Source organism: Sphaeramia orbicularis, chromosome 10, assembly GCF_902148855.1.
Source record: "Sphaeramia orbicularis chromosome 10, fSphaOr1.1, whole genome shotgun sequence".
NCBI lineage: Eukaryota > Metazoa > Chordata > Actinopteri > Kurtiformes > Apogonidae > Sphaeramia > Sphaeramia orbicularis.
The window spans coordinates 19,033,506-19,058,418 of record NC_043966.1 but is presented as its reverse complement, the minus strand read 5'-3'; positions in this window follow the sequence as shown (position 1 = coordinate 19,058,418).

The following is a 24,913-nucleotide window of genomic DNA, read 5'->3' as shown; positions in this document are numbered from 1 at the left end:
GAATCTTTTGTGCATGTTCTAACAAGGTCTTACTCTTCAACAGTTTTAATTAGTGTTTTCATCAGTTCTGGTCCATTTTTACCTCTCGACCAACTTCGGGCGGAAGGGTAATGGTAATCATTTTGTAGTCTGTCGGTCTGTCTGTCCATTCATCAATGTAATCGTATTGTCTGAAGAATGCACTGACATATCTGCACCAAATGTATTTTTTTGCGATCAAATTTTTTTTTTCATTTAACAAATTCAATCGAACAGAGGTATTTCAGGTTATACAATATTACTGGAATGGATTCTCAGTGCAAGAATACCAACAGTGAGCCCAAGACATAAGAACGTGTCACAAGATACCAAAGAACACAGTGATAGTAAAAAGATAAAAAAGGAAAAGTAAGAAAAAGTAAAAATGCATTCATAACCTACAAGAATACACACAACATACACAAAACATACAGACACACAAACATATATAGACAAGACAGAAGGGACTTGACATCTAGATATCTGCACCGAAGTTATACTGTGGATGCATTTTGGCATGGAGCAGAAGCCTAATGAAAATAGTTCACCTTGACCTAGATTTTCAAGGTCAAATAGCGACATGTCTTTTCAATGACATAATCGCTATATTTGGTGTATTAAAAGCGTGCAGCACATTACGTTCACTGTTAGAGTTGTCTTCAAATTACAATCTAAAACCATCCCAAACCTCATATATACTTGTTAAATGTGCAAAAAGAATGAGCTGTTGAAGTTGAAGGGTTTAGAAATCAATTACAATGATATATTATTGAGGTGAATAGCGGCCACATTTGCATTTATCGTGAATATTGTGTTTTTCTTAATACTTTTTCATATTTTCAGTTTAAAGGCAAGGCAGATTTATTTGTATAGCACAATTCATACACAGGGCAATTCAAAGTGCTTTACAAAAATGGAAAAGAGACAGGTTAAAAACGCACAATTACAATTAAAACATAATCAATAAAACATAAATAATAACCAATTAAAACAAAGTAAAAGGTCAGAGTGCAGATAGAACCCTGTCAGTTGTTCTGTGCACAGTTGAACAGAGCTGTTTTCAGCCTGGACTTGAACATAGTCACAGTAGAGGTCTGTCTCATGTCATCAGGAAGACTGTTCCAGAGTTTAGCTGCATGGAACTGAAACGCAGCTTCACTGTGTTTAGTCCTGACTCTGGGCACCAGCAGAAGACCAGTCCCTGAGGTTCTCAGGGTCCAAGATGGTTCATATAGGACCAACATGTCACAGATGTACTTTGGTGCTAGACCATGGACAGACTTATAGACCAGCAGAGCTATTTTAAAGTCTATTGTCTGAGCCACAGGAAGCCAGTGCACAGATCTGAGCACAGGACTGATATGGTGGTACTTCCTGGTTCTAGTCAGGACCTGAGCAGCAGCGTTCTGGATCTTCTGCAACTGTCTTACTGCTGTTTTAGAGAGTCCAGTGAGAAGGCTGTTACAGTAGTCTAACCTGCTAGAGATAAATGTGTGGGTATGTCTGTCTAAGTCTGGTTTAGACAGTAAACCTTTGATTCTGGCAGTGTTTTTGAGATGGTAAAAGGCTGATGATGTCATTGATTGATCTGAGTCCATTATTACCCCTAGATTTCTAACCTGTTTTTTAGCTTTTAGAGTAACAGATTCCAGATGTTAAAGTGGCAATGTGTTTATTTCTCCAATTAAATCTAGGCCCAAGGCTATAAACATATACTGACCTGACCTTATAGAAAATGAGGCACTGCTTTAGTTAATTAGCGGCTTCATTGCAGCCTTACTGTGTGTGAAATGAAATGGATATAATGAACATGTTTGCAGACTCTGTGATGATGACACCTACTGAATCTCAGGCTTCGATGTACGTCAAAGTACAAAAGTTGTATTATTATCCTCTCAACAGCAGCTGAGGAAATTCAAGCCACCAGTGAAGATGATGGTCCAGTTCTACAGGACCATCACTGAGTCCATCCTCACATCCTCCATCACTGTGTGGAGCCACTGCCAGAGACAAACTCAGACTGCAGCACACTGTGGAAGGTGATCAGCTGCAGCCTCCCATCCCTCCAAGACCTGTAGACCTCCAGAACTCTGGGGTGTGCAGGTCAGATCACAGCTGACCCCTCTCACCCCGGACATGGACTTTGTGAACCACTTCCCTCAGGCAGGAGGGAGACCAGAACCTCACGCCACAGGAACAGCTTCTTCCCCTCATGCTGTTAAACTCCTGAACTCTAAATAACACCAACACCAAATACACTGCATTGTTGCTTTATCCACCTGCTAATTGCGCTGTTAATTACCTTCACTATCTGCACAGAACCATAACCGGGACCATTATAGTCTGACTCAAAAACCAAGCCTGTGACCATCAGTAGATTGTCCTTACTGTGTTCTGTGGGTTTTTGTAATGTTTTGCCTTTTTGTCAGCTGTCTTTCTTGTCACCTGCCTAGGGACTACAGATGGAAATTAGCACTGCTGCTACAATCAGGCATATTTACAGCTGCAATTCTTGTAGATGTTCATTAATTTGCACTGTTCCTAATAAATAAATGAATAAATAAATAGATAAATAAATAAATCCATTGGTTTTGTCCACACTGCATATTGTCGACTGTATATTTTGAAATTTTATCTTACTTGTTTATTCTCTAGGTTACTTGTTTATTTTATTTATTTCTTTGTTTTTTTACTGCATGCTTCTTACTTATTCCATGTTCTATGTATGCACCAAACCACTGAAGCAAATTCCTGGTAATGTTAAAACTTACATGGAAATAAACACAATTCTGATTCTGCTTCTTTTTATTATACTATAGCTGCAAACAGTGTAGCTAGGTAATTAATTACACTGTTAAAAAAGTGGAATTTATATGGAATCTCTGACTTAGGTAACACTTTACTTGAAGGTCTAGTTTATAACGCATTAAGCGCACATTCGTAAGACATTATAATGCATTTATAATGCATTATAAAAGTCATTACAACAACTTATACCAAGATTAATAAAGTATTATAAGTGTAGGCGTAATGCATTATAAATTCAGCTTTCATAATGTTTTATACATCCATACCAAAGTGACAAGTGTTTGTAGGAAGAATCTCCAGTCCTGGGTTACAGAACACATTATCAGTTGTATATTATAGCACAAGTATGTTGACGTATGAGCAGTATCTGCTGGCTCTAAGTAAAGTGTAAGTCAAAAATTGTACATCAAAGTGTTCTGAATAACTCTTTATTTTACAAAAACAAAACATTAAAAGAACAGAGACAGTAAATAGAAGTGTTACATGTTGCTTTATACATAAATAAAAAATAATGTGGCAGCTCTAAATCTTTGTTAATTCAAACACATACTTTTTTTTTTTTTTTTTAATAAATATGAAATCCCTAAAATAGATGGGCAGAGGGACCAGTGACAAAACCTAACAAAAGTTGCCCACCTAAAAAAATAAATTCCTTCACACTGCTTTGGTATGGATGTATAAAACATTATGAAAGCTGAATTTATAATACATTAGGCCTACACTTATAATACTTTATTAACCTTGGTATAAGTTGTTTTACATGATCATAAACTGTTGTAATGACTTTTATAATGCATTATAAATGCATTATAATGTCTTATGAATGTGCGCTTAATGCATTATAAACTAGACCTTCAAGTAAAGTGTTACCCTGACTTATTTCCAATAAGTTAAAGAAGAAAATATAGACCCAGTTATGAGTCAGGAAATCAATATAATACTATATGAAAAGAAAGCCTCAGGTTAGTATTTTTATCAGCATAAACTGGGTACTTAAGATTGTTATGCGGATCAATACATCATTTCATGCTTAATTCCTATTGGTCATCAGGCTTTTGCATGTTGCAGTAGTTTTGCACGTGGTCAAACTACATTTCTGACACAAACTTTTAGTCACAACTAAAGACACCCCTATATTTTCAAGGATTGAGGAAGACTTTATTGTCATTCTGTACAAGTACACAGTACATGAGAGGAATGAAATTAGTCACTCAGGTCCCAGTAAAAAACACAATGCCAAGATAAGAACCTAGAGGCGATAAAAAATGTCCTCATCTTCGGTCTGTGCGTACTTGGTTTTAAACATTTACAGCACTAAAATGCAAAATACATATACTTTGACGCAGCAATAAAATGAAAAATATCATACATAACAGGACCATTTTACTGCATAATGACACTTCAACTTTTCATACTAAAGTTTTCTGATAATACACACTCTTACTTAATAAACTTACAGTGGAGTATTTTCACATTGTGGGACGAATACTTGAGTTTTACTTGTGTGTGTTTGATTGTTTTTTACTCTGATCGTGCAAAACAATTCCGAGTTGCTTTGTAAGTGTATTATAATTTAAGCAGACATGAAAGTTCTGCATCTCCTCTTCACTTTGTGATGCATGCTCTGTCCACACTAATATGGATAGTTCAAAAACAAGCACAAACTGGAATAAACATCCAGACAAACCATTGTTTCTGTTGAACGTAAAACCGTGGACATCCTGGATAATGCTGACGCTGAGGCTTTAATCTGTCATGAATGTGAGCAACAACAAGTTCAGTTATAGAGCGGAGACCAAAACTATTAGAACACCTGACAGATCTGAAAATACTGACCTTTCTTTTCCTCCAAAACATGATTTCATTTCATAATGTTCATGAAACGTGCAGATGGTTGCTCTGAGCGCAACACATATCAGATGAAGTGAGTCCTACTATTTTTGTTTGTTTGTTTTTATGAACTTTTAAATTTAATATTAAGTTAATGAGCAGGGTAGGCCTTATACATGGTCTCCTAAGACTCATCATCATCAATTTAACCACGATCCCACATGACAATGAATATACAAGCAATTTGGTGTTTTCTGTGAAGGATCTGTGATTGTGAGACCCCGACAGCTCGTTTTTTTTTTATAAAGAAAATGACCTAAATCTCCTTATGATGGCTCTCTTTTATGGTTTATAGAGCACAATGGTGACTTTGTAGATATTTCATAATTTTCTGAGTATTTTAATGTCCAATTAAAAAAATACACCTAGATGAATCCACTTAAATATGTTAAATGTTCTATTAATGTCAGCCACAACTGTAAACTTAAGATACCTAAAGCATTGCTCCACGTTGTTGAAGGGTATTCTTTACATGACGTGCATTTGTCCATAACTCTGGTCTCACAACGCACTGCACTGCACTGCACTGACCTCAATATGCTGCAGATCATACACTGATTTATAAACCTAGATTTGATGTTTCAGGTGCAGTTTCATTCCACAAATAAATAAAACACATGCATAAAACAGGGTGTGATGCAGTTGTTTTCCGTTATATCCATTTTTCCCAGTTCACGTGATAAACTCCAACTGTTTTTGCAACCTAACAGAGCCACACATAGAGAAAAATATCAAAATTGCATAATATCCGACAGCTGATTTTGTCTAATCACTGGTGTTTTCAGAGACTTATGTGGGTCAAATACATGACTGACAACTGTAATTACTAATCACTGATCAGATTCTGTCTGAAGTTTTTCTTCTACCCACTCCTTTTTGACTGTAAATGAATGATTTTGAAATTTTGAACTTGCATGAATTCTGTGAATGCTTGAAATAAATGAATAAATGAATGAAATGACTGAAGCAACTTGGATGTGATTGTTCTACTCTATGTCACAACACCGCAGGAAAAATGGCTTCCCTTGTCTGTAACAACATGAAATTACATCAGCTCATCTAGATTTATATTTTCTTATCTATATACTGTACATTTTTCTGATTTGGATCGAGAGGAGAGAGCAGCAGAAGGAAGGTATATTTTTACCCCTGATTTTACCCCAGATTTAACCCATAAAGACCCAGTGCTATTTTTGTGGAAGTTCCTAAATGATTTTTTTCTCTATTTTTAATTTTTCTTTGGTGATTTATCACTATTTATTCTAATATTATGCACAGTATTTTGCATTCTTTAGTGAAAATCAGGTATTTTCCTATATTTAATTTACTGATCATGTAGATATTTGTAAAAGGTCAAATTAAAGTTGAGGGTTATTATATAAAAAACAGAGAAAGAGGAAGAAAAAGTGCCTTTTTCTGTAAAATATATCAATAAATGAACATAAACCAAGTGTCTCCATCCACTGTCATTGATCCAACTCCACGGGTTTTACTGGTGAATCAATGTTGTAGAAGATGACGGTGTTTCCACGTTCACTGTGAAGCCTCTGAACGTCCAAATGGGTCATATCTGATGACCATGAAAAGATGACTTGTATTTTACACCAATTATTTACATGTATTGATAGGATTAGTGGATCAGCAGGTATTAAACTTTTCATATCACTAGATGATTTTGGTCGCCAGTGGATGTTTGGGTGTTGATGGGTTAAGTAAAAGTAGGTGTTGTCATTTATGGGGACTGGTTCCAGGTTGATGATGATCGTATGATTTCATTTGACAAAAAGACATATTTGCAGTTGCAGTTTTATCTTGTAATATCCAGGAGGCACAGTTGGAAAATCATGATGGAGCACTACCAGGCGTAAAACCAAACAAGCCCTGCCCTCGCTCACATTGTGAAATCTCACACATTCTCAGGGTCAAAGGTGGAATTTCCCTCCAAGCTATACCAGCTAACAGGAATGTATGGAGTTTGACAGCAGCTACAGTTATAATATTTCCAGCCCAAACAGCAGAAAGTCAAAGCACAGTGGAAGAAACTCTGAAAGAAACACGCCCGGCTCTGCCTTTGCCCTCCTAATCCCTCCACTCTTCTCCTTTCTCCTCTCTCCATCACTAGAATTCTAAATGGGTATGAATGTTTTCTGCCCGCTTTTCTCAAAGCTGCGTATTAACAATTGCATCGTGCTGCAAATGGCATCTCCAAGGTAGGGGCTGACCTTCATTCCTCTGCAGAGGGCACACCAGTAAATCCATTTCTCTAGAGATGTGGTTCAGTGAATAACAAATCACAGGGGCAGACGTGGCTCTCTCTCTCCTGTTAAAGAAGCCTATTGCTGGAAGCTTCCTTCACAGGGCCTGTAACACTGAGCTTTATTATGAAGAGAGGAGAGAGCGGACAAACATGGGGAATCTACAGCCAGAGGCAACGGCAGAAAAGGACTCAGATACGTCACAATATATGTTGTTGCTTCTCTGAAATACTTTTCATTTTGTTGTGTAAGAGAAGGTCTTATAAAAATACATGCAATATTTCAACACATTACATGATTTCCATTTATTCACAATCATATTTCTACATTTTAACCCTGTTCTGGTTTTATATTACATCTAGTTTTCAACACATATTACATATTACACACAAAAATGTACATATAGAACTTATATAGAGTCTCTTCAGCCTGAGCTCAAATGATAGTATGGTTTATTAGAACTTTTCCTGACCCTGAAGATATCCATTTTGTGCTGAAACAGAGTCTAAATGACCTAAATGCAACTCATTGTGATATTTTTTCAGTGCCATCAGTAGTATTTTGGTCTGTACATTTAACTGGGAATCAGCTTCTGTTGTTTTTATCTGATATTTACCCCACCCCCCAAAGAGGAGGCAAGGGGTATTGGCTTTGGTTTGGTTTGTTTCTTTGTTTGTTAATACTCTAACAGCAAAACTATTGGTCAAATTCCCGCCAAACTGGGTTTATAGATTGGCAGTGACACAGAATAGATGTGCCTACATTTTGGGAAAAATAAGTCAAAGTTCAAATTTTTAATGAATTTTTAAAATCTTTTTTTCCCATTAACTTATAATGGCCAAGATTTCAAATGTCTGTAGCACCAAAACTATCAATTGATTTCATACCAAATTTGGTTTATAGATTGCCAGTGACACAAAATAGATGTGGTTATATTTTGACAGAAGTAGGTTAAAGTGAACATTTTTTATGAATTTTTAAAAGTTTTTTTTCTCTCCCATTTACTTATAATGGGCGAAATTCCAAATGCTTATGAAAACATCAATTTTATTTCAATTTACTTAAAACTTGGCACATATATAGAAGCAATTGATGTGCTGACATCAGCTGGATTGATGCCAAAATAAGCTACAATACATGTGAGGGGCGGGGTTTGTTGTGCCTGGCACCACTTGTTTTTTTTTTATGCTATGTCATTTTGTCCTTTCCATACTGAAATAATACTTTATTTTCCATTTTTGGGCTATAAATAGGTGCTTTCTTGTTCTTCCTGATTTGGACTATGAGATTCTCATGATAAAAAAAATGGTTCACAGTCTGCTAAGCTATTTTCCTCAATATTTTTTGAAGCAGGCAAATTATTGATTAAAAAAAAATCAATACATTTATTTCACTATTTACCCAGGTCAGGTCTAATTTCCTCTCTGTACCAAAATCACTTTTGAAGGAGTGACTTGAATTAAAACAGACATAATTTGCACACTGAAATGACAAAAATTCCAAATAGAAGTGAAAATTTATTTTCTTAACATGACTTGACTTTTTTCTATTGCATATTAATAGAGGGCTGTATAAGAGCAATACAAGATAAACACAGCAAAATGACATTATTTTACATCTATTTTTATGTTAACAAGCACTCTGAACTATACTGGCTCACATGGTTAGTTCACTATAACATAGATCTTAATAATACGCTCTATCACCATAATAGGGTCATGTCAGACTCATTACACTTTAGATACAAATAGCTGAAAAAATAAAAAGCGCTGTTGTTGTAGTGTATGCCAAATTTATTCAGTCGAAGGATAAATGCAGAGGAAGAGCTGAAGGAGAACAGAACTGTGTTGGTTCAGTGCTGCTTCATTAATGTGATGCATTCAGGGACACAGCACCAGACAGGACATGTGATTTTAATTGTGTTGAAGATAATTGCTGTGCAGTTTGTTCCCACAGTTTTACTCTACAACCACAGACAGCAGGAGGAAAAGCATAATGTGGCATCATATGTGTCCCTAGGGTAATTAAATACTAAATTTAACTACATTTTATAATTTAAAAAAAAATATTATTATTATTATTATTTTTTTTTTTTTGAGAAGATCCATGCTGGGTTGGACCAAGGACTCCACAAATCCACATGTTTCAAGTCTTGTGTTTTTACTCTGAACTTGTAAAGTCTGTTTTTAGTTTTTGTGCACCAAACACATGGAATAATCAATCAATAATACAGCAAAAAAATCACAGGTCTGACCTTCACCAGCTCTGGACATTTCAAGCCACTTTTACCACAGTGTGCAACTGTTTAACTGAATATTTCTACTTGAACATTTGTCTTTTTTCAATATTTTTCAATAAGTCACCTACTGCACATTTGCTACTTTATCATTATTATTGCTATTTTTGTCACTTTCAGTCCTTTTGACAAATTTGTTTATATTTTTTGTCATTTTTTTCTGTTGTGTTTGATGCATACTGTCTTGCGCTGCTGTACACACTTGAATTTCCCCCTTGGAGAATTAATAAAGTATATCTTATCTTATCTTATTTTGGCTATAAATAGTTTAAAAACTCTAATAAAGGGCAAAATAAATATTTTACTTTAAGATGTTCCCTTTTTATATTATTTATATTTTAATTACCATAACCATTCTTAATAGTTCTATTCATTTACTGAATTGATTTCCATTGTTTTCTCCTCCATTATTTACCCAGAATTCTGGTTGTATTTCCTTTATTCCATTATTATTATTATTATTATTATTATTATTATTATTATTATTATTATTATTATTATTATTATTTTATTTTATTTTTTAAGTTGATGAATTCATTGTTTTTGTCACTGTTGCTTTCTGTATTTGATACCTTTACCTCAAAACCAAGATTAAATTAATACAAGTTGAATGAATCCAAAAAATACAGGCTTTTAGATTATTTAACCCACAGAGACCCCTCTCTCTATTTAACCTTTCTTAAGTGATTTATCATCATTTATTACATTATTCTCCTCCATATTTGGATTTTTTCCAGTGAAAATCAGGTATTTTCCTATATTTAATTCACTGATCATGTAGATGTTCATACAAATTCAGATTAAAGTTGTGGGATATTATGTTAGAAACAGAGAAAACTGAAGAAAAAACAACTTTTTCAGTCAAATATATCAATAACTGAACATAAACCAAGTGTCTCCATCCATTGTCATTTATCCAACTCCATAGCTTTTACTGGTGAATCAATGTTGTAGAAGATGCTGATGTTTCCATGGTAACTATGGAGCCTCTGAACGTCCAAATGGGTCATATCTGATGACCATGAAAAGATGACAAACTGCAATTACTTCCATGTGTTGATAGAATTAGTGGATCAACAATTATTTCACATTTTATATCAGTAGATGGTTTTGTGGTTTTGGTGGATGTTTGTGTCTTTAAGGGTTAATTACCAATTTTTCAGCCAAATTACAAAATAAGTAATTGGATACATTGCATGGACTGTACATACAAACTGTTCTGTTCTTCTTTCTGCATTTCTCTGCCGATAATAGTTGCTAAATTATTACCATGTGAAAAACAAGCCACTGTATATAAATAAATTTGCAGCTCTCGCTTCTCCCGTGGCGTTCACACATTCTTTGACACACAGTGATATCGACGGCACCTTCAAAATCATCGGGGTATAATGCACAACCCCATTTCGTGCTGATATCTCACAGCTCCTGCACGTATTCTTGTATCTCATTTCCGATGTTCTCCCCCTTGGACCAAATCAACTCCACCGAATATCAGCCACCTGTCAAAATCTGTTAAGGTGGCTCACATTTCATGAAACGCCTTATCTTGCCTCATGACCAATGTAACGTTATTTACGCCTTGCAAACAAAATGGCTCCGGCACTGTCGACGCTGATAAGGGCCTTTAGTCAGGGAACAAGGTGACAGCAGCCAGATTACAAGCTGGTGATTTACTTACCTTATTCATTCCTATGACCTAGAAAAGACGAGCAATTTCAGCATACGTGGCTGTTGCATTGCAGACAGACTGGATTTACTGTCTGGGGCGTTTTATTGAATTTTCATCCAAATAACCGCTCAAACAACTTTCTTTTGATTTGAGAAAAAGATTAGCCTGTAGATTGAAAGGGATAACGTTCAGTGTTCATAAAAAACAAACCCTGAAACATTATGGCTCTGCTGACTGGTTTGAACCCAATTTCTGCTTTGTTGAAAACCAGGGGATCTACACTTTAACTACTCATGTTTTACAAGCTGTGTGTTTTTCAAATAAACTGCTATGGGTCATGTTAATGTTTCTGGTTCTCTGCTGTGTTGCATATTGTGTAGTCATTCAAAGCCAGATCTTTTCTCTACACTTTGTTTTTGTGCAGCTTTAGTGCAGGAGAAAGGTTTGTTTGGTTGAAGGCATTATCATCCTGGATCATTCTGTATTTGTTTGTGTTTCTTTAACCCTCTGGTATCCCGTCCAACAAGGCCCTTACTAAGCACCAAGTGTGCCTTTTTGGCACGCTTGTGGAATAATGTCAAAAAAATTTTCATACAGTTTGTTTTTAATTCTTTTACACTTTTTTCAATTTCATCAACTTGAGCGGTGAATAAAATACCAAATACTCAGTAACTGTCACATTTTTTAACCCTTTAAATGCCGTGTTTGTATTGTAAACAAACCATTTTTTTTGGATGCAAAAAACATTAAAAAAATTTTTTTCAATATACTACATAAAAAGTGGATCACATATTATTTGATTTTTGCAGCCTGGCATATATTAATGATTAACACCAACACTGATTAATTTGCATTATTATTATTTTTGGCGCTAGGTCAAATGTTCAAAAATACTAGCATCTGTCACCAAGTGTGTGTAAAATGCACACCTATAAATCAAACTATTAAATATTATATAGTGATTTATTTTTCTGCTCTAATTTGATTTTATTTTTGTAAATCAAGGTCAGCCCTAATCATACATATCAAATGGAAGAAATAGTGCCTTTTAGGCACACTTGGGAGACAGTTGCTAGTCTTTTAATTTTCTTTTGTTCACAATGTGCAAATTTTAGTTGGTGGCCAGAATTTTAAAGATCATGCAAAAATGAACAACTTTTGAATTCTAACCTTATTTAAATTGTGAAAAATAATATGAAGTTTTTAAACACAAAGTACAAAGTGTGCCTAAAAGGTGCACCCGGATACTGGAGGGTTAAACTGGTCACAGTCACAATAATATAGTAACAATAATAAAGCGATGGTGGCTTTTTTTGTGGATCATTTGCAATGATGCACAAAGTTACACCCAAAATAAACACAGCACAAAACAATAAAACAATAAAAGACATATACTGACATTGTAGGTTGCTTGCAGTTGGACTTTTAAAGCAGTCATTGTTTATGGATTAAACAAGAAAATCAGAGAAATACGTCTGTAAAAAAAGGTTCATGAGTCTTTGCTTTGCTGGTTTTTTGTTGATGTTAATCTTTTTTTTTTTTTTTTTTTTTTTTTTTTTTTAAGCTAAAAGCACCTAATGCTGCAGAGAGAAGCAAAGCCCAACTTGAGTGAACGTAAGTATTATCGTGATTTAAGAAACTGAGAAAACGTTACTTTTTTTTAAAACTGTTATAAACTGTTTCACACATTGGAATTAAAAATCAACGACATTTTGTTATCTATGAAAACCTTAAAACAAAAACCAGAATACAGATGAATGAATTCAGATGGGGACAGCCGTCAGTTGATGTACCCTTGAGCAAGGTACTTCACACTACCCATCCCCCATGGTCCCTGGGTGCCCATTGCTCCTAGTCTGCAGTATGTGATGTATTCCTGGATATTCAGCTAGTGATGGATTAAAACCACAAATTTAACCCTTTATCAAGTAAGTGACTATTTTTGGTCATTTCCACACACATTACAAGACAGTGACAGCAACAGTTTAAGTGAGGATAGTGAGTCAACAGTCAGGTCCAATGTGGTCCACAGGGTCAGTAAGGTCCACCTCTGCATTAACAGTGAGTGCACCTGCTTTGTTAGGTACCATGAAGTAATGGTACTAATGTAAGGAATGATGTTCAAAGGGAGAATGTGGATGTGGACAGGGGTCTGGATCAGCACTTATGTTGGTCTAATCTTCTAAAAGTGATGTTCTAATGTTCTAAAATAAATGTTCCTTTCACCTTACATGTGTTTTTCTTGTATTTTTTATATATACTAGATTTTTTTGCCACTATTTGCATCACATTTGACTTTGACTGACCTTAATTTTCTACATGACATTAAAAAATGTAGAAAAATTTCACAAAAGTAATAAAGTCTTGTTGTGTATAAGGTTGAAATGTTGAATTTTAAAGTATTTCAGAGTACTTCAGAGTATATATGAGTGCTATATATAGTAGGGGTAGGCAACTCCAGTCCTCGAGGGCCAGTGTCCTGCATATTTTAATTAATTAATTAATGGGTTCAATAACGATGTAATGGCTTCCCGATGTGTTGCACCTTACATGTGTTTTTCTTGTATTTTATATATATATATATATATATATATATATATATATATATATATACACCTTACATGTGTTTTTCTTGTATTTTATATATATATATATATATATATATATATATATATATAAAATACAAGAAAAACACATGTAAGGTGCAACATGTAAGCATATATATATATATATATATATATATATATAAATATATATATATATATATATGCTTCTTGTTTTTTTTTTCTTGCCACTTACAGGCAAGGAACCAAATATGGTAACGCCATTGACCTTGATTTGACCTTGATTGACCATAATTTTTGACAATAGAAAATTCTGAAACATTTTACAAAAGTAATAAAGTCTTATTATGTCCTCAAATAACACATTAAAGTTGAAATTTTGAATTTCAGAGTATTTCTATGACTGCCCTGTAAAAGGTTAAGTTTGGTGTGTTTAGCACATCTGCATATAAAATATATACTGACGAATAAATAAAAATTCTGAATGCAAATTAACTCTTAGCTATTGATATGATGTGTGTTGTGGACTGTCCCTGTTGAATAAATAAACAATAATTAGAAAGAGAATAAACTTGACAAAAAGACACCAATCAGCACTCACTCATTCACTGCAGTGCTTTTATACTTCAAAACAGGAAGCAAACCAAGCATAGATCCTCTAATTTTCATTAAACTAAGTCAACATAAAGCCCTAATGTCTCAAAGAATGGTTTTCATAAATTCATCTGCAGAAATATAAACATTCATTACATCTTCTTTATGAAGCATCGTTCATCCAAGAACAAAGTAAACAGATTTAGTTTCCATGTGTTCAACCACACAATAAACCCATATATTTACTCACAGTGGATTTGTTCTCTTTCTTGATTTGAGAGGAGGCGAAACACACAAAGCGGAATGTCACCATCATTCACAGTTTGACAGAGGTCTTCATCTGTGGGCATCATCATGAAGTTTTCCATCTGTTAGATGTGGAGTAGAGTGACCGCAGGAAGAACACCAGTTTCACAACACACTAGGTTTGGGGTATTTGCTTTGTTGTTTTTCTGACTCTATCCTTTGTCAAACCACTTTCGTTATATTTACCTCCTATTCTGTGTTGTGAGTCCAAGTAAATATGACTGAAACTATAAAATAACCCTTTGTTTTGATGAAAGAGCAGCAAATCTTCAGTTGTTTGCTATAACTTCTCCATCTTTCCCAGACTCTACTTCATCAACAATCCAGCTTCATGCAAATAAACAAATCTATGCAGATGAAATTGCTCACAGTTTCCCCTCTGGAAGACCCTCATGCAGTTTGCCACAGTGCTTCCTTCTTTGTCTACTTTTGCTCAGACTCGACTCACAGACAGCTCAGAAAATGTTCTCTGAAAAGCTTTAAGAGGCTGCTGAGCTTCTATTTATATGAAGTACGTCAGTTTGATTAAGTTTTGTTTGAAAATCAATGAAACTCCATATGACTCAGTCAGAAACGCCACAGTCAGAGAAACCAGACACAGGCTGAAATATACTGCAGTTTCTCTTTAGATGATGATGGAGAGCAGTCCTGCTGACACTGGGGACAGTGATTCATATGTTTAGACTGTTACAATTTTCAGATATGATGTAGTTCTTCAAACATCTCTGGTCAGATTTAAAAAGAAATCCCCCCAGACAAGTTATACAAGTGGTTCCCAACATTTTTTGGCTCATGACTTCATTTTAACATAAAAAAAATTCTGGCAACCCCAGACATTCTAAACGGAAACTTTTTTTTTTTTGGCTAAAATTAATTTGTTTTTGATCATGTAATAGTTTGCTGTACTATGATGTAAATGTTAATTTATGTCTATATAATGTATATTATTATGGACAGAGGCAGAAAAGCCAGGTGTAGATTACTGCACAAAGTGAGAATTTGATTTTCCTTGGTCAGGATATGTACAGTCAGTCCAGCTTGGATTTACAAGGCTGACAATTAATACTGAACAAACAAGAACTCAAAGTATGAATTATGAAAGAGCTGCAGCATCTGAAACCGACCACAGTGAACATTCGAAAGATAAACAGTACCACAGTGCTTCAGTTTCAGCTTCACAGTTTGTCATGTCTTTTATGGATTGGGATTGTCCCTCTCAACTCAAGAGTTTTTATTTTTATCAATTACTAGAAATTTCAGGCGACCCCATTTGTATTCCAGATGACCCCGTATGGAGTCCCGACCCTAAGGGTGAAAAACACTGGGTTATAGTTCCTAAATTTTCATTAGTATTTTGTATTTGTTTAACTTTATTTATATGTCAAGGAATTTAATCATTTTAGTTTTAGTGGGGTTTTGTTAGACATTTTGAGAAATGTATTAATTCATATAAACTAAAAACAGTGGCTTGAACATATACATATGCATTACAAAATGGTGCCATATTCTGTAAGTGTGTGTCATCTTCATTCTATGTTTACTGCAATGCAAACTAAGAAGAGAAACTAAGCCGATTCAGATCTGAAATTCTATTTAATTTGAATTCATATTGTTTTATTCATTTAGCTCAGCGTGTGATATACAATGACATCTAGGGGTGAAGTTACAAATTGCAACAAACTGAATAGCCCCCACATCACTCCCAGTCCCTTATTACACCCAGTGTTTGACCACTGTTAGCTTCATGAAGCCCTGGGACCCATATACTCTCACTGAACTTCTCTCTAAACATCCAAGGCAGTAATTTTTTCTGGATTCTATTTAATCTGTTAGAGTTTAGGTTTAGGTTTTGATTTAGATTTTTGGTTTTGATAGACAGATCAATATAACTTATTTATTTATTTATTTATTTGTTTTATTGTTGTGCAGTCACACGATTGCACCAGAGTTAGCTAAGAGCTAATTTACATCTGGAGTCCCTGAGCAGGTAAACAGTTATTATAGAATATAAAAACAAGACATTACATAAAACAGTTGACAGATAATTTTAAAATGAAACATAGATATAAACACGACAATATTAGTTAAAGCTTTAAATACAATAATGATAGTGTCGTCTAAAAAAATACAATTTGTACAAAGCATAAATAGTGAATATAAATAGTCTTAAAAGGTCCTACTGTAGTTATAGCAGTGTCTTTAAAAAGATCAAGGCCTGTGTATAATTCAGTAGTGCAAAAAATAAATGAGCTAAGGCACCTAATTATGGTTACAGTTTTAACAGCTAACTTTCCTGTGAAGTCAGACTTTTTGAGTTTCTGCTTATTTAATAAAACATCCTTTTTTCTGACTAACAGCACAAATATAGCAGTAGTTAATAGATTGCGCTTAAAGGACTATAAAATGCAATACCTGATCACTTAATGAATCAGTAACCTATCGTTTAGCATTAGCTCATCCATTACATTGAAAGAACTCTCTCATCCTGCGGCCCCGCCCCCCCTTTTTGTCCAAATATGGTCACTTCAGAAACTAATGGCTGATATCACACTTCTGTTGACTGATTGTAGACTGTCTATGGTCCATACTCACAGTAGGTGACAGCTGGGGTGGTGATAAGGGGGTGTAAACATAACAAATTCATGTGGCCCAGCATTTGTGGGGCAGAGGAGGGGGTCCAGTGGATACAGGCTAGAAATTGTGAAAATTCTGTGTAAGATCCGCTGTATAAGAGAGGAACAGAAGTCGGGAATCGGATGTTGAAAGCATGTTAAGTTTCAGTTTTGTTTTGATGCTAGGGCAAGTGACATTATGTATGGACTGCCCCCCCCCCCGACAGATCAACAAGATACTGTTGTTTTTTGTCTTTTTTTAATTAACTTTCTTTATTATTTCTTTATTAATTTCACAGGCATGACAGTGCAATGTGATAAAGAGGACTTCCATTCTTTCATTTTTGTTTTTATCCCTCCCACCATCCCACCCTACCCAAAAGAAGACAATCCTTAATGTAAATCCAATATTGACAAGTAAACAGTACGGAATTGATACAACAATTGTCTAACTAGAAGCACTAAGAGAGCACAGACCTCCGCCAAGGCAGATCAGCGCCCCAGATTTAGATGAACATTTCAGGAAATGTTGATACTGGCACAAGGAACAAATGATTAAATTTGGTGGTGATCGGGGGTGGGGGGGGGGCCACAGGGGCCCACTGATCTGCCTTGGCAGAGGTCTGCGCTCTACGAGTGCTTCTCTAGAAAAGACAGCACAGGCCTCTGCCAAGACAGATCAGTGGGCCCCTGTGCCCCCCCCCCCCATCCCCGATCACCACCAAAATTTAATCATTTGTTCCGGAAATTTTCATCCAAATCTATCCATAACTTTTTGAGTTATGTTGCACACAAACAGACAAACCAACACCAACAAAAATATAACCTCCTTGGCGGAGGTAATTAACCCTTTCATGCACGAATTATGAGAACCTTAATCAACATTTTTTCCTGAGTGTTTTTATTCCTCTTTTGGCATGAAAAAATCAATGCAATTGAAAATTTTCTTCTGAAAAAAAAAAAAAATAATAATAATAAAAATATTATTATTATTATTATTATTATTATTATTATTATTATTATTTAAAATACATTAAAAAAAATAATAATGAAAAAAAAAAAAAAAAAAAATCTCATGAACCTATTTTTCATGAAGTTGCAAAAATGTCCGCTCAGCTGGACACCACATGTTTAATTTTTGATGCACAGAAACATGTATTTACTGACAAATTGAGTGAAAACTATGGGGAGGGCTTGTGATTCTGGGGGTTTATGCTCAGGAGAGATCTACATAATGTTACCAATTCATGCCAGGAAAGATATGTAGTGTCTTAAAACTTTAATAAATATATGTGTAAAAAAAACAAAAAAAAACCCCAAAAAGAAACAACAAAATCCATGAATATACAAGGGAACAGCTGTAGACTAGATGTCCACTGTAGTGACCAGTGTGCATGAAAGGGTTAACATAACAAAACAAAACAAAACAAAACAAAAAAAAAAAAAAAAAAAAAAAAAGAAAGGGCCCACAATGTTTAGCATTCATGGGGCCCACAATTTGTAGCAGCGGCCCTGGGTGAAGATAAAGTACCTTAATGATGCCATCCTCTACCAAAGACAAAAAAAAGTCAGTTCTGAGCTACTTTAGAACATGGTGCACTCTTTTAGAGACGATCCTCTCACTCTGGAGACATAAACAGCTCAGTCGAAGGCAACAAAAACACAACAGATCATCTTTACTATCATTCTACAACTGAATCCTCCTCAATCATGCACTACCTTCTAAAATGTCATTTTTATTTTTGTCTCAAGTACTAAAATATTTTTTTTTTATTGTGAGTTTTAGTTTTAATACTAGTTCTAACCTTGACTTCCTCCTCTGTGTAAAATTCCCCAAGTTAACCTGAGGAAAAAAAGGGGTAAAGAAGTTCTGATTTCAAGGCTGAACACTCATGGGATACAAAGGTGCTAAGAGCCTTCAAAGTGCATGTAGAATCAGTCTTTCTTACTTCACTTCTCCTTTTATCTGGTTCGGATGTGGCGTGCACATGGTCTTGAGGGGATGTCCACGGTAACGACCTGATAAGTGCACACGCTCGCGCTGCCATGTAGGCAGTGGGTTACACATACGCACTGATGGGTGAGAATGGAGCTTATTAAATACGTGGAGGTCCTACATGGTGAAATAGAGCAGTGAGGAAGAGTTATATGCACTGGCTCTTCTGCAGTGCTGGTGGACCGCCAGCCTCACCATAAGCAGTCAGTCAATAGGCTGACTCAACAGTGTGTGAAATTAAGAGGGAAATAGAAGTAGACAGACATTAAGCCTCTCTCCCACTTCCCTTCACCCACTCAGACGCCAGACAGCGGCTAATGTACCCCCCCATACTCCCCCCTATGCACAGCTATCACACAAAAGCAAAACCACAGCTCTACTTCTTGTCGCCTGCTTCTCAAAAACAGCCACAAGACAAACGCAGACAGCAACCCTGACCTCCTCTGGCAGCACAAACGTAAATATGACACTGACAGGAATTTGTCTGTTTATGCAAGTTACAGCTTTAATTCAACCTGCAGAGATGGACGTGTAAACATTTTACATGCAGCAACACCGTGGAGAGCACCATTCTGCCGTCTGCGGGATGAGATTTGGTGTCGTTTGTTGTTATATATGGAAATAATGAAAACACACAATTATAGCCTGTGATGATGAAAAAGGTTTTTGGCACCTGAAAGCAGGAGCAGACCTGAAAAATATCCAAACAATGCAGAAGACTGAAATCCACATGGCTGAAATACCAATGAAACCAGACGTCTATTGTCAGATGCCCACTGGGAAGATGTTTAGAATATCTTTTTCTTCCAGTGCCTTGATATGTTAATGCAGGTCTTGTTTTTGAGTTAGAAACAAAATCCTTTCTGCTGAGAGCCTCATTTTGTCAAAGCAGGGAGGAGTCACATTTCCATACGAAATGTCTGGGTTAGAATGAAACTACTATTAAGGAAATTCTGAACAGTCTAATGATAAAAAAGGCAGTTGCCAAGGTAATATGCAAAACAGTCTAAGTGACTCCAAGTTGAACTATGAGAACCACCTTCAAAATGGAGGCAGGAGAGTTCAAACGAGCACTGCTGACTGGAAAAAAATGGAAATAAGATTAATTAAACAACAGTCTTCTGTTTTGAAAAGAATCCTGCAGGAGCTTTGTGTTGTCTCGTTAGTTTTTTACTCCCATCAGCATCCTGATCTGTGATTAAGAATTCATGCTTGATATTATCACTGACATTATTTTAACCTTGTGTCCAAAGGGAATGAAGAAACTAAACCACTAGAGGGAGCAACAACAAACGTATGTAAAAATGTAATGTCTGGAATCAAATAAACCATTGTGTGCAGATATAATTTAGAACTTGTTGCCTCTTAGTACACTGTTAAATAACCTTAAACCAACACAACAGACTTTTTCAGCCTTTAAACTATATTTTCCAGGTCATTTTGGTACAACAACTCACAATAGGTTCAGTTACACTTTGGTCATCACCCATCACGCAACTTCTGGGTTCTGGAGGAGTTTGGTGTCCCGGCTTCTAAGCTTTAATATTGTTTTTTAACCCTGTAAAATCTGAACCATTAAACTGTCAGAAAATCCCAGTTCTTTCAAACTGAGCCTTTATTGATCCTTCTGGACAGTCAATTTTTTTTTCAAATATAAATTTCCATTTATGAGTTTTAATTTTGTATCATATTTCATACATCGGGTCTCATTGCTCAAATATTAATATTTTTGAACAAACAAAAACATAATGTAACACAAACATGTCTAACAAATTGGTCATTCCTTTTACAGTTATCAAAGTTTTGCCTCCTTCCTCATTAATGACAATCTTGTAGTGTCACTGGAAAGGCCTCTGGTGAATGAATTCCTCTCCCCTGGTGGATTATCTTTTTATTGCATGTATCTAATTGTATACATCAGGTTTTTCAAGAAAAAAAAGTCACACTGATCATGTAGAGGGCTTCAAAAGTCAAGTATCAAATATGATACGTTTGGCGTTATAGGGTTAAGGAATAAAGGATATGAGCTCCAGGGGAACGTTCGCTTCCAAAAGGATTTGAAGGACTGTTGTGTCATGGCTTTCACCGAGATATGGCACACCGAATGGGACCACAACTCTGATCTCGCCATTGACGGCCTTGGGACCCCCTTCCGACTGGACCACAATACTGAAGTAATGGGTAAAACACATGGAGGTGGGGTATGTCTGTATATGAATGAACGATACTGCAGCTCTGTTATTATCACAGAACAAATCTGGACACCAGACACTGAACTGTTGTCGGTGTTGTTGCACCCATTTTACCTGCCCCATGAGTTCACTCTGGGGAAAAAACAAACGTCCTGCCCCCTCGAATTAAAGTTTGTGAAGTTTCTGGAGGTAGGGAAAAGGTAAATGAGCTTCACAACAGTGGGAGACTTAGAGGAATTAGTAACACGTTTTAAGTTTCACTTTGCAAAGGCAAATACCTATTCTGCCTCCTGCACTGTATTTGATGTTGTACAGAGATCGCAGACTATCTCACCGGTGGCTCCGAACTTTATATTGGATTATATTTTAATCATGTCTCACTGAAGAAAACCCTAGTAAATTTCTATCAGTATGTCTCCTGTCTTGCCTCAGGAAGTTTGCCAGCATCAGTGGCTTGTCAACAAATGCGTGAGTATTACCGAGATACATTTTACAACAGTTGTTACAGACAATACAATTTCTTGACTTTAGCAAAAGTTCTGTAGTGTTACTTTAATGTAATATAGTGTGTTTAATGGAATTTAAAAAGTACAATATTTCACCACAGGTCTAGGTTGCATTAGTTTCATTTTCTTTTCATTTGACTTTTTCATGTCCGGCTTTAGTCTTTAGTTTAAATGACTTTTGAGAGGTTTGAGAATTTAATCAAATTTGAATTCCTGCAAAACCCTTTACTTCAGTTTTTATAAGTTTTATTGTCAGAAAATGTGTCATAAAACCTCACTTAGCACAGACCATCTACAAAAAAACAAAACAAAAATCAGCTGTAAGTGTCCATTTAGCCTTTTCTTCTTGCAGTAAATGCTCCCAAGTATTTTGGATTAGTCAGCCTGTTTACATGCACACTAATACTCCAACCATTATCTGAATTCTGACTCATCAGATTATTCAAGTGATCATCTAATCTGATATGCATTATGCTGATTATGAGAAATTGAATGAGCAATGAACTAGATTCTTCCCCAATACACTGATGCCTTCGTTCATGTATACCTGTTAATCTGAATTCATTCACATTTCATGCACATCTGTGCATCAAGGTTATAATAGTTTTGGATTTTTAATTATAGTTTAGTTTTATTTAGTTTTGATTTTTTTTCCCTAATTCAGTTAGTTTTAATTAGTTTTTAGAGCATGTTTGCTAGTTTTTATTAATTATCGTTTTTTTCTGAATGCTTAGTTTTAGTTTAGTTTAGTTTTAGTATTAGTTTTAGTTATTTCATATATTTTATCTTCCTCACCATCCTATTCAAAGAAATTAGTGAGGTGTGAATCAGCGGGTTACCTTGGACACTTTATTTGGGGGTCAGGTTAGGGCGGCTCATTGACTGAGCAGAGACACAAACACATGTACATGATGATGTATAAATTCCCTATAGCAGGTTGGGGGGGTGGGGGTGTGATCCATACACAACGTCACTTACGTGAAAACAATGCAAAGATGTGCAAAGCGTGAGAGAAGATGCACAAAGCAGCCAGCAGTTTAACCAGATAGAAACATATATAAACCAGCTAACCAGCCGTTAAAGCAGATAGAAACATATATAAACCAGCTAACCAGCAGTTAAACCAGATAGAAACATATATAAACCAGCTAACCAGCAGTTAAACCAGATAGAAACATATATAAACCAGTTAACCAGTTAACCAGCAGTTAAACCAGATAGAAACATATATAAACCAGTTAACCAGCAGTTAAACCAGATAGAAACATATATAAACCAGCTAACCAGCAGTTAAACCAGACAGAAACATATATAAACCAGCTAACCAGCAGTTAAACCAGATAGAAACATATATAAACCAGTTAGCCAGTAGTTAAACCAGATAGAAACATATATAAACCAGTTAACCAGCAGTTAAACCAGATAGAAACATACATAACCCAGCTAACCAGCAGTTAAACCGCACAGAAACATTTATAAACATATATAACCCAGTTCATCATCAGTAAACCACACCTTAGCATTTATCTCATCTCTTAATCATCTCCAGTTCCATTATTAGCCAACTTTGCTTCATTTCAGTTCAGCTAGCTGTAGCTAGTAACATCAAATGTTTTTTAACATTCTAACAGGTTCCATACCTCTGTAATTGGATTAGTTTTCATCCTCCTCTTTTCTCCTCTTCTAAACTGTGCAGTTTAGGCCTTGGAAGGCCTTTTCATGGTGATAAACTCTCCAGTTTTTACCTGGATGCTAGTTCAACACTGACTCTGTCCTTTAGCTCCACTCTGTCTCTGTCACTCACGTGCACACACAATGAGCGCAAAAAAAAAAAAAAAAAAAAAAACCCGACCCCACTCATCACTAAAGTAAATCCCAGACAGGACTGTGCTGCTTTGTCCCAGCTTTAGTCTGTATGTTCCAGGTAAAGTGGGGACCAGAAGACGACTGGAAACCACCAGTGACCAGACATGACAGACTGTGAAGTGTCGTATGGTGCAGCTAGCTAAAACTGCTGGAGCGAAATAAATCAATTTGATATCAATCCGCCATTGACAAAGACGAAAACAAAGGGAATTGTATATATAATTATTATACGTTTTAGTTAGTTTTGTAAGCTCAAAATACAGTTTCAGTTGGTTATCGTTTTTTTCTTTTAATTAGAGTTTTTATCTATTTCAGTTAACGAAAATGTTTTTTCAATTTTAGTTTTTGTCATTTCTTTCGTTTTCGTTAACGATTATAACCTTGCTGTGCATGGGTTAAAAAAAAAAAAAAAAAAGAAATCATAGAATATGTAAGTGACATAGTCAAACATGAATGGAAGACTACAAAAGAATCCAATAATGGACTAAAATATCTAAACCAGAGTTTTTTGATTGTTGTATTTCTGATGTAAACACTTCAGATTTGATTATTACAATTATCTGATTACTGCCACTTATAGAATTTTCATGGTCATGTAATGGGCTCAGTGCTGCAGTGGTGTGCATGGTTACCTATTTATAGTTTTTCATCAGAATCAGAATACTTTTTTAATCCCAGGGGGAAATTAGTGGTTGTTGCGCTCATTCCATTCAAGTATAATAAAAAAAGTAGCAAAAAAGAAAAAGAAAAAATATATACATGCATATTAAAACACTGTAGTAAGACACAAAATTAGAACAGCAATTTATCTATTTATTATTTTTTAGTTATAGTTTATTCAACAGGGACAGTGCACAATACCTATATTGTACGATAAATAGCTAAGAGTTAATATTCAATATTCTTTAGTCCCTGGATATGCAGGATAATATATATTATATCGCAATAGTTACAGACAATGAAAACCTTACATATTAAGATAAATGCATCACTATACTATACTATAAAATACTATTCTATATTATACTATACTATACTATAAAATACTATACTATATTATACTATACTATACTATGCTATAAAATACTATGCTATACTATGCTATAAAATACTATGCTATACTATGCTATAAAATACTATACTATACTATAAAATGCTATACTATAGTATACTAAAAAATTCTATATTATTCTATAAAATACTATACTATAAAATAGTATACTATACTACATTATATTATAAAATAGTATATGATACCATTCCATAAAATACTAGACTATACTAAAAAAAATACTATATTATTCTATAAAATACTATACTATATTATACTATACTATAAAA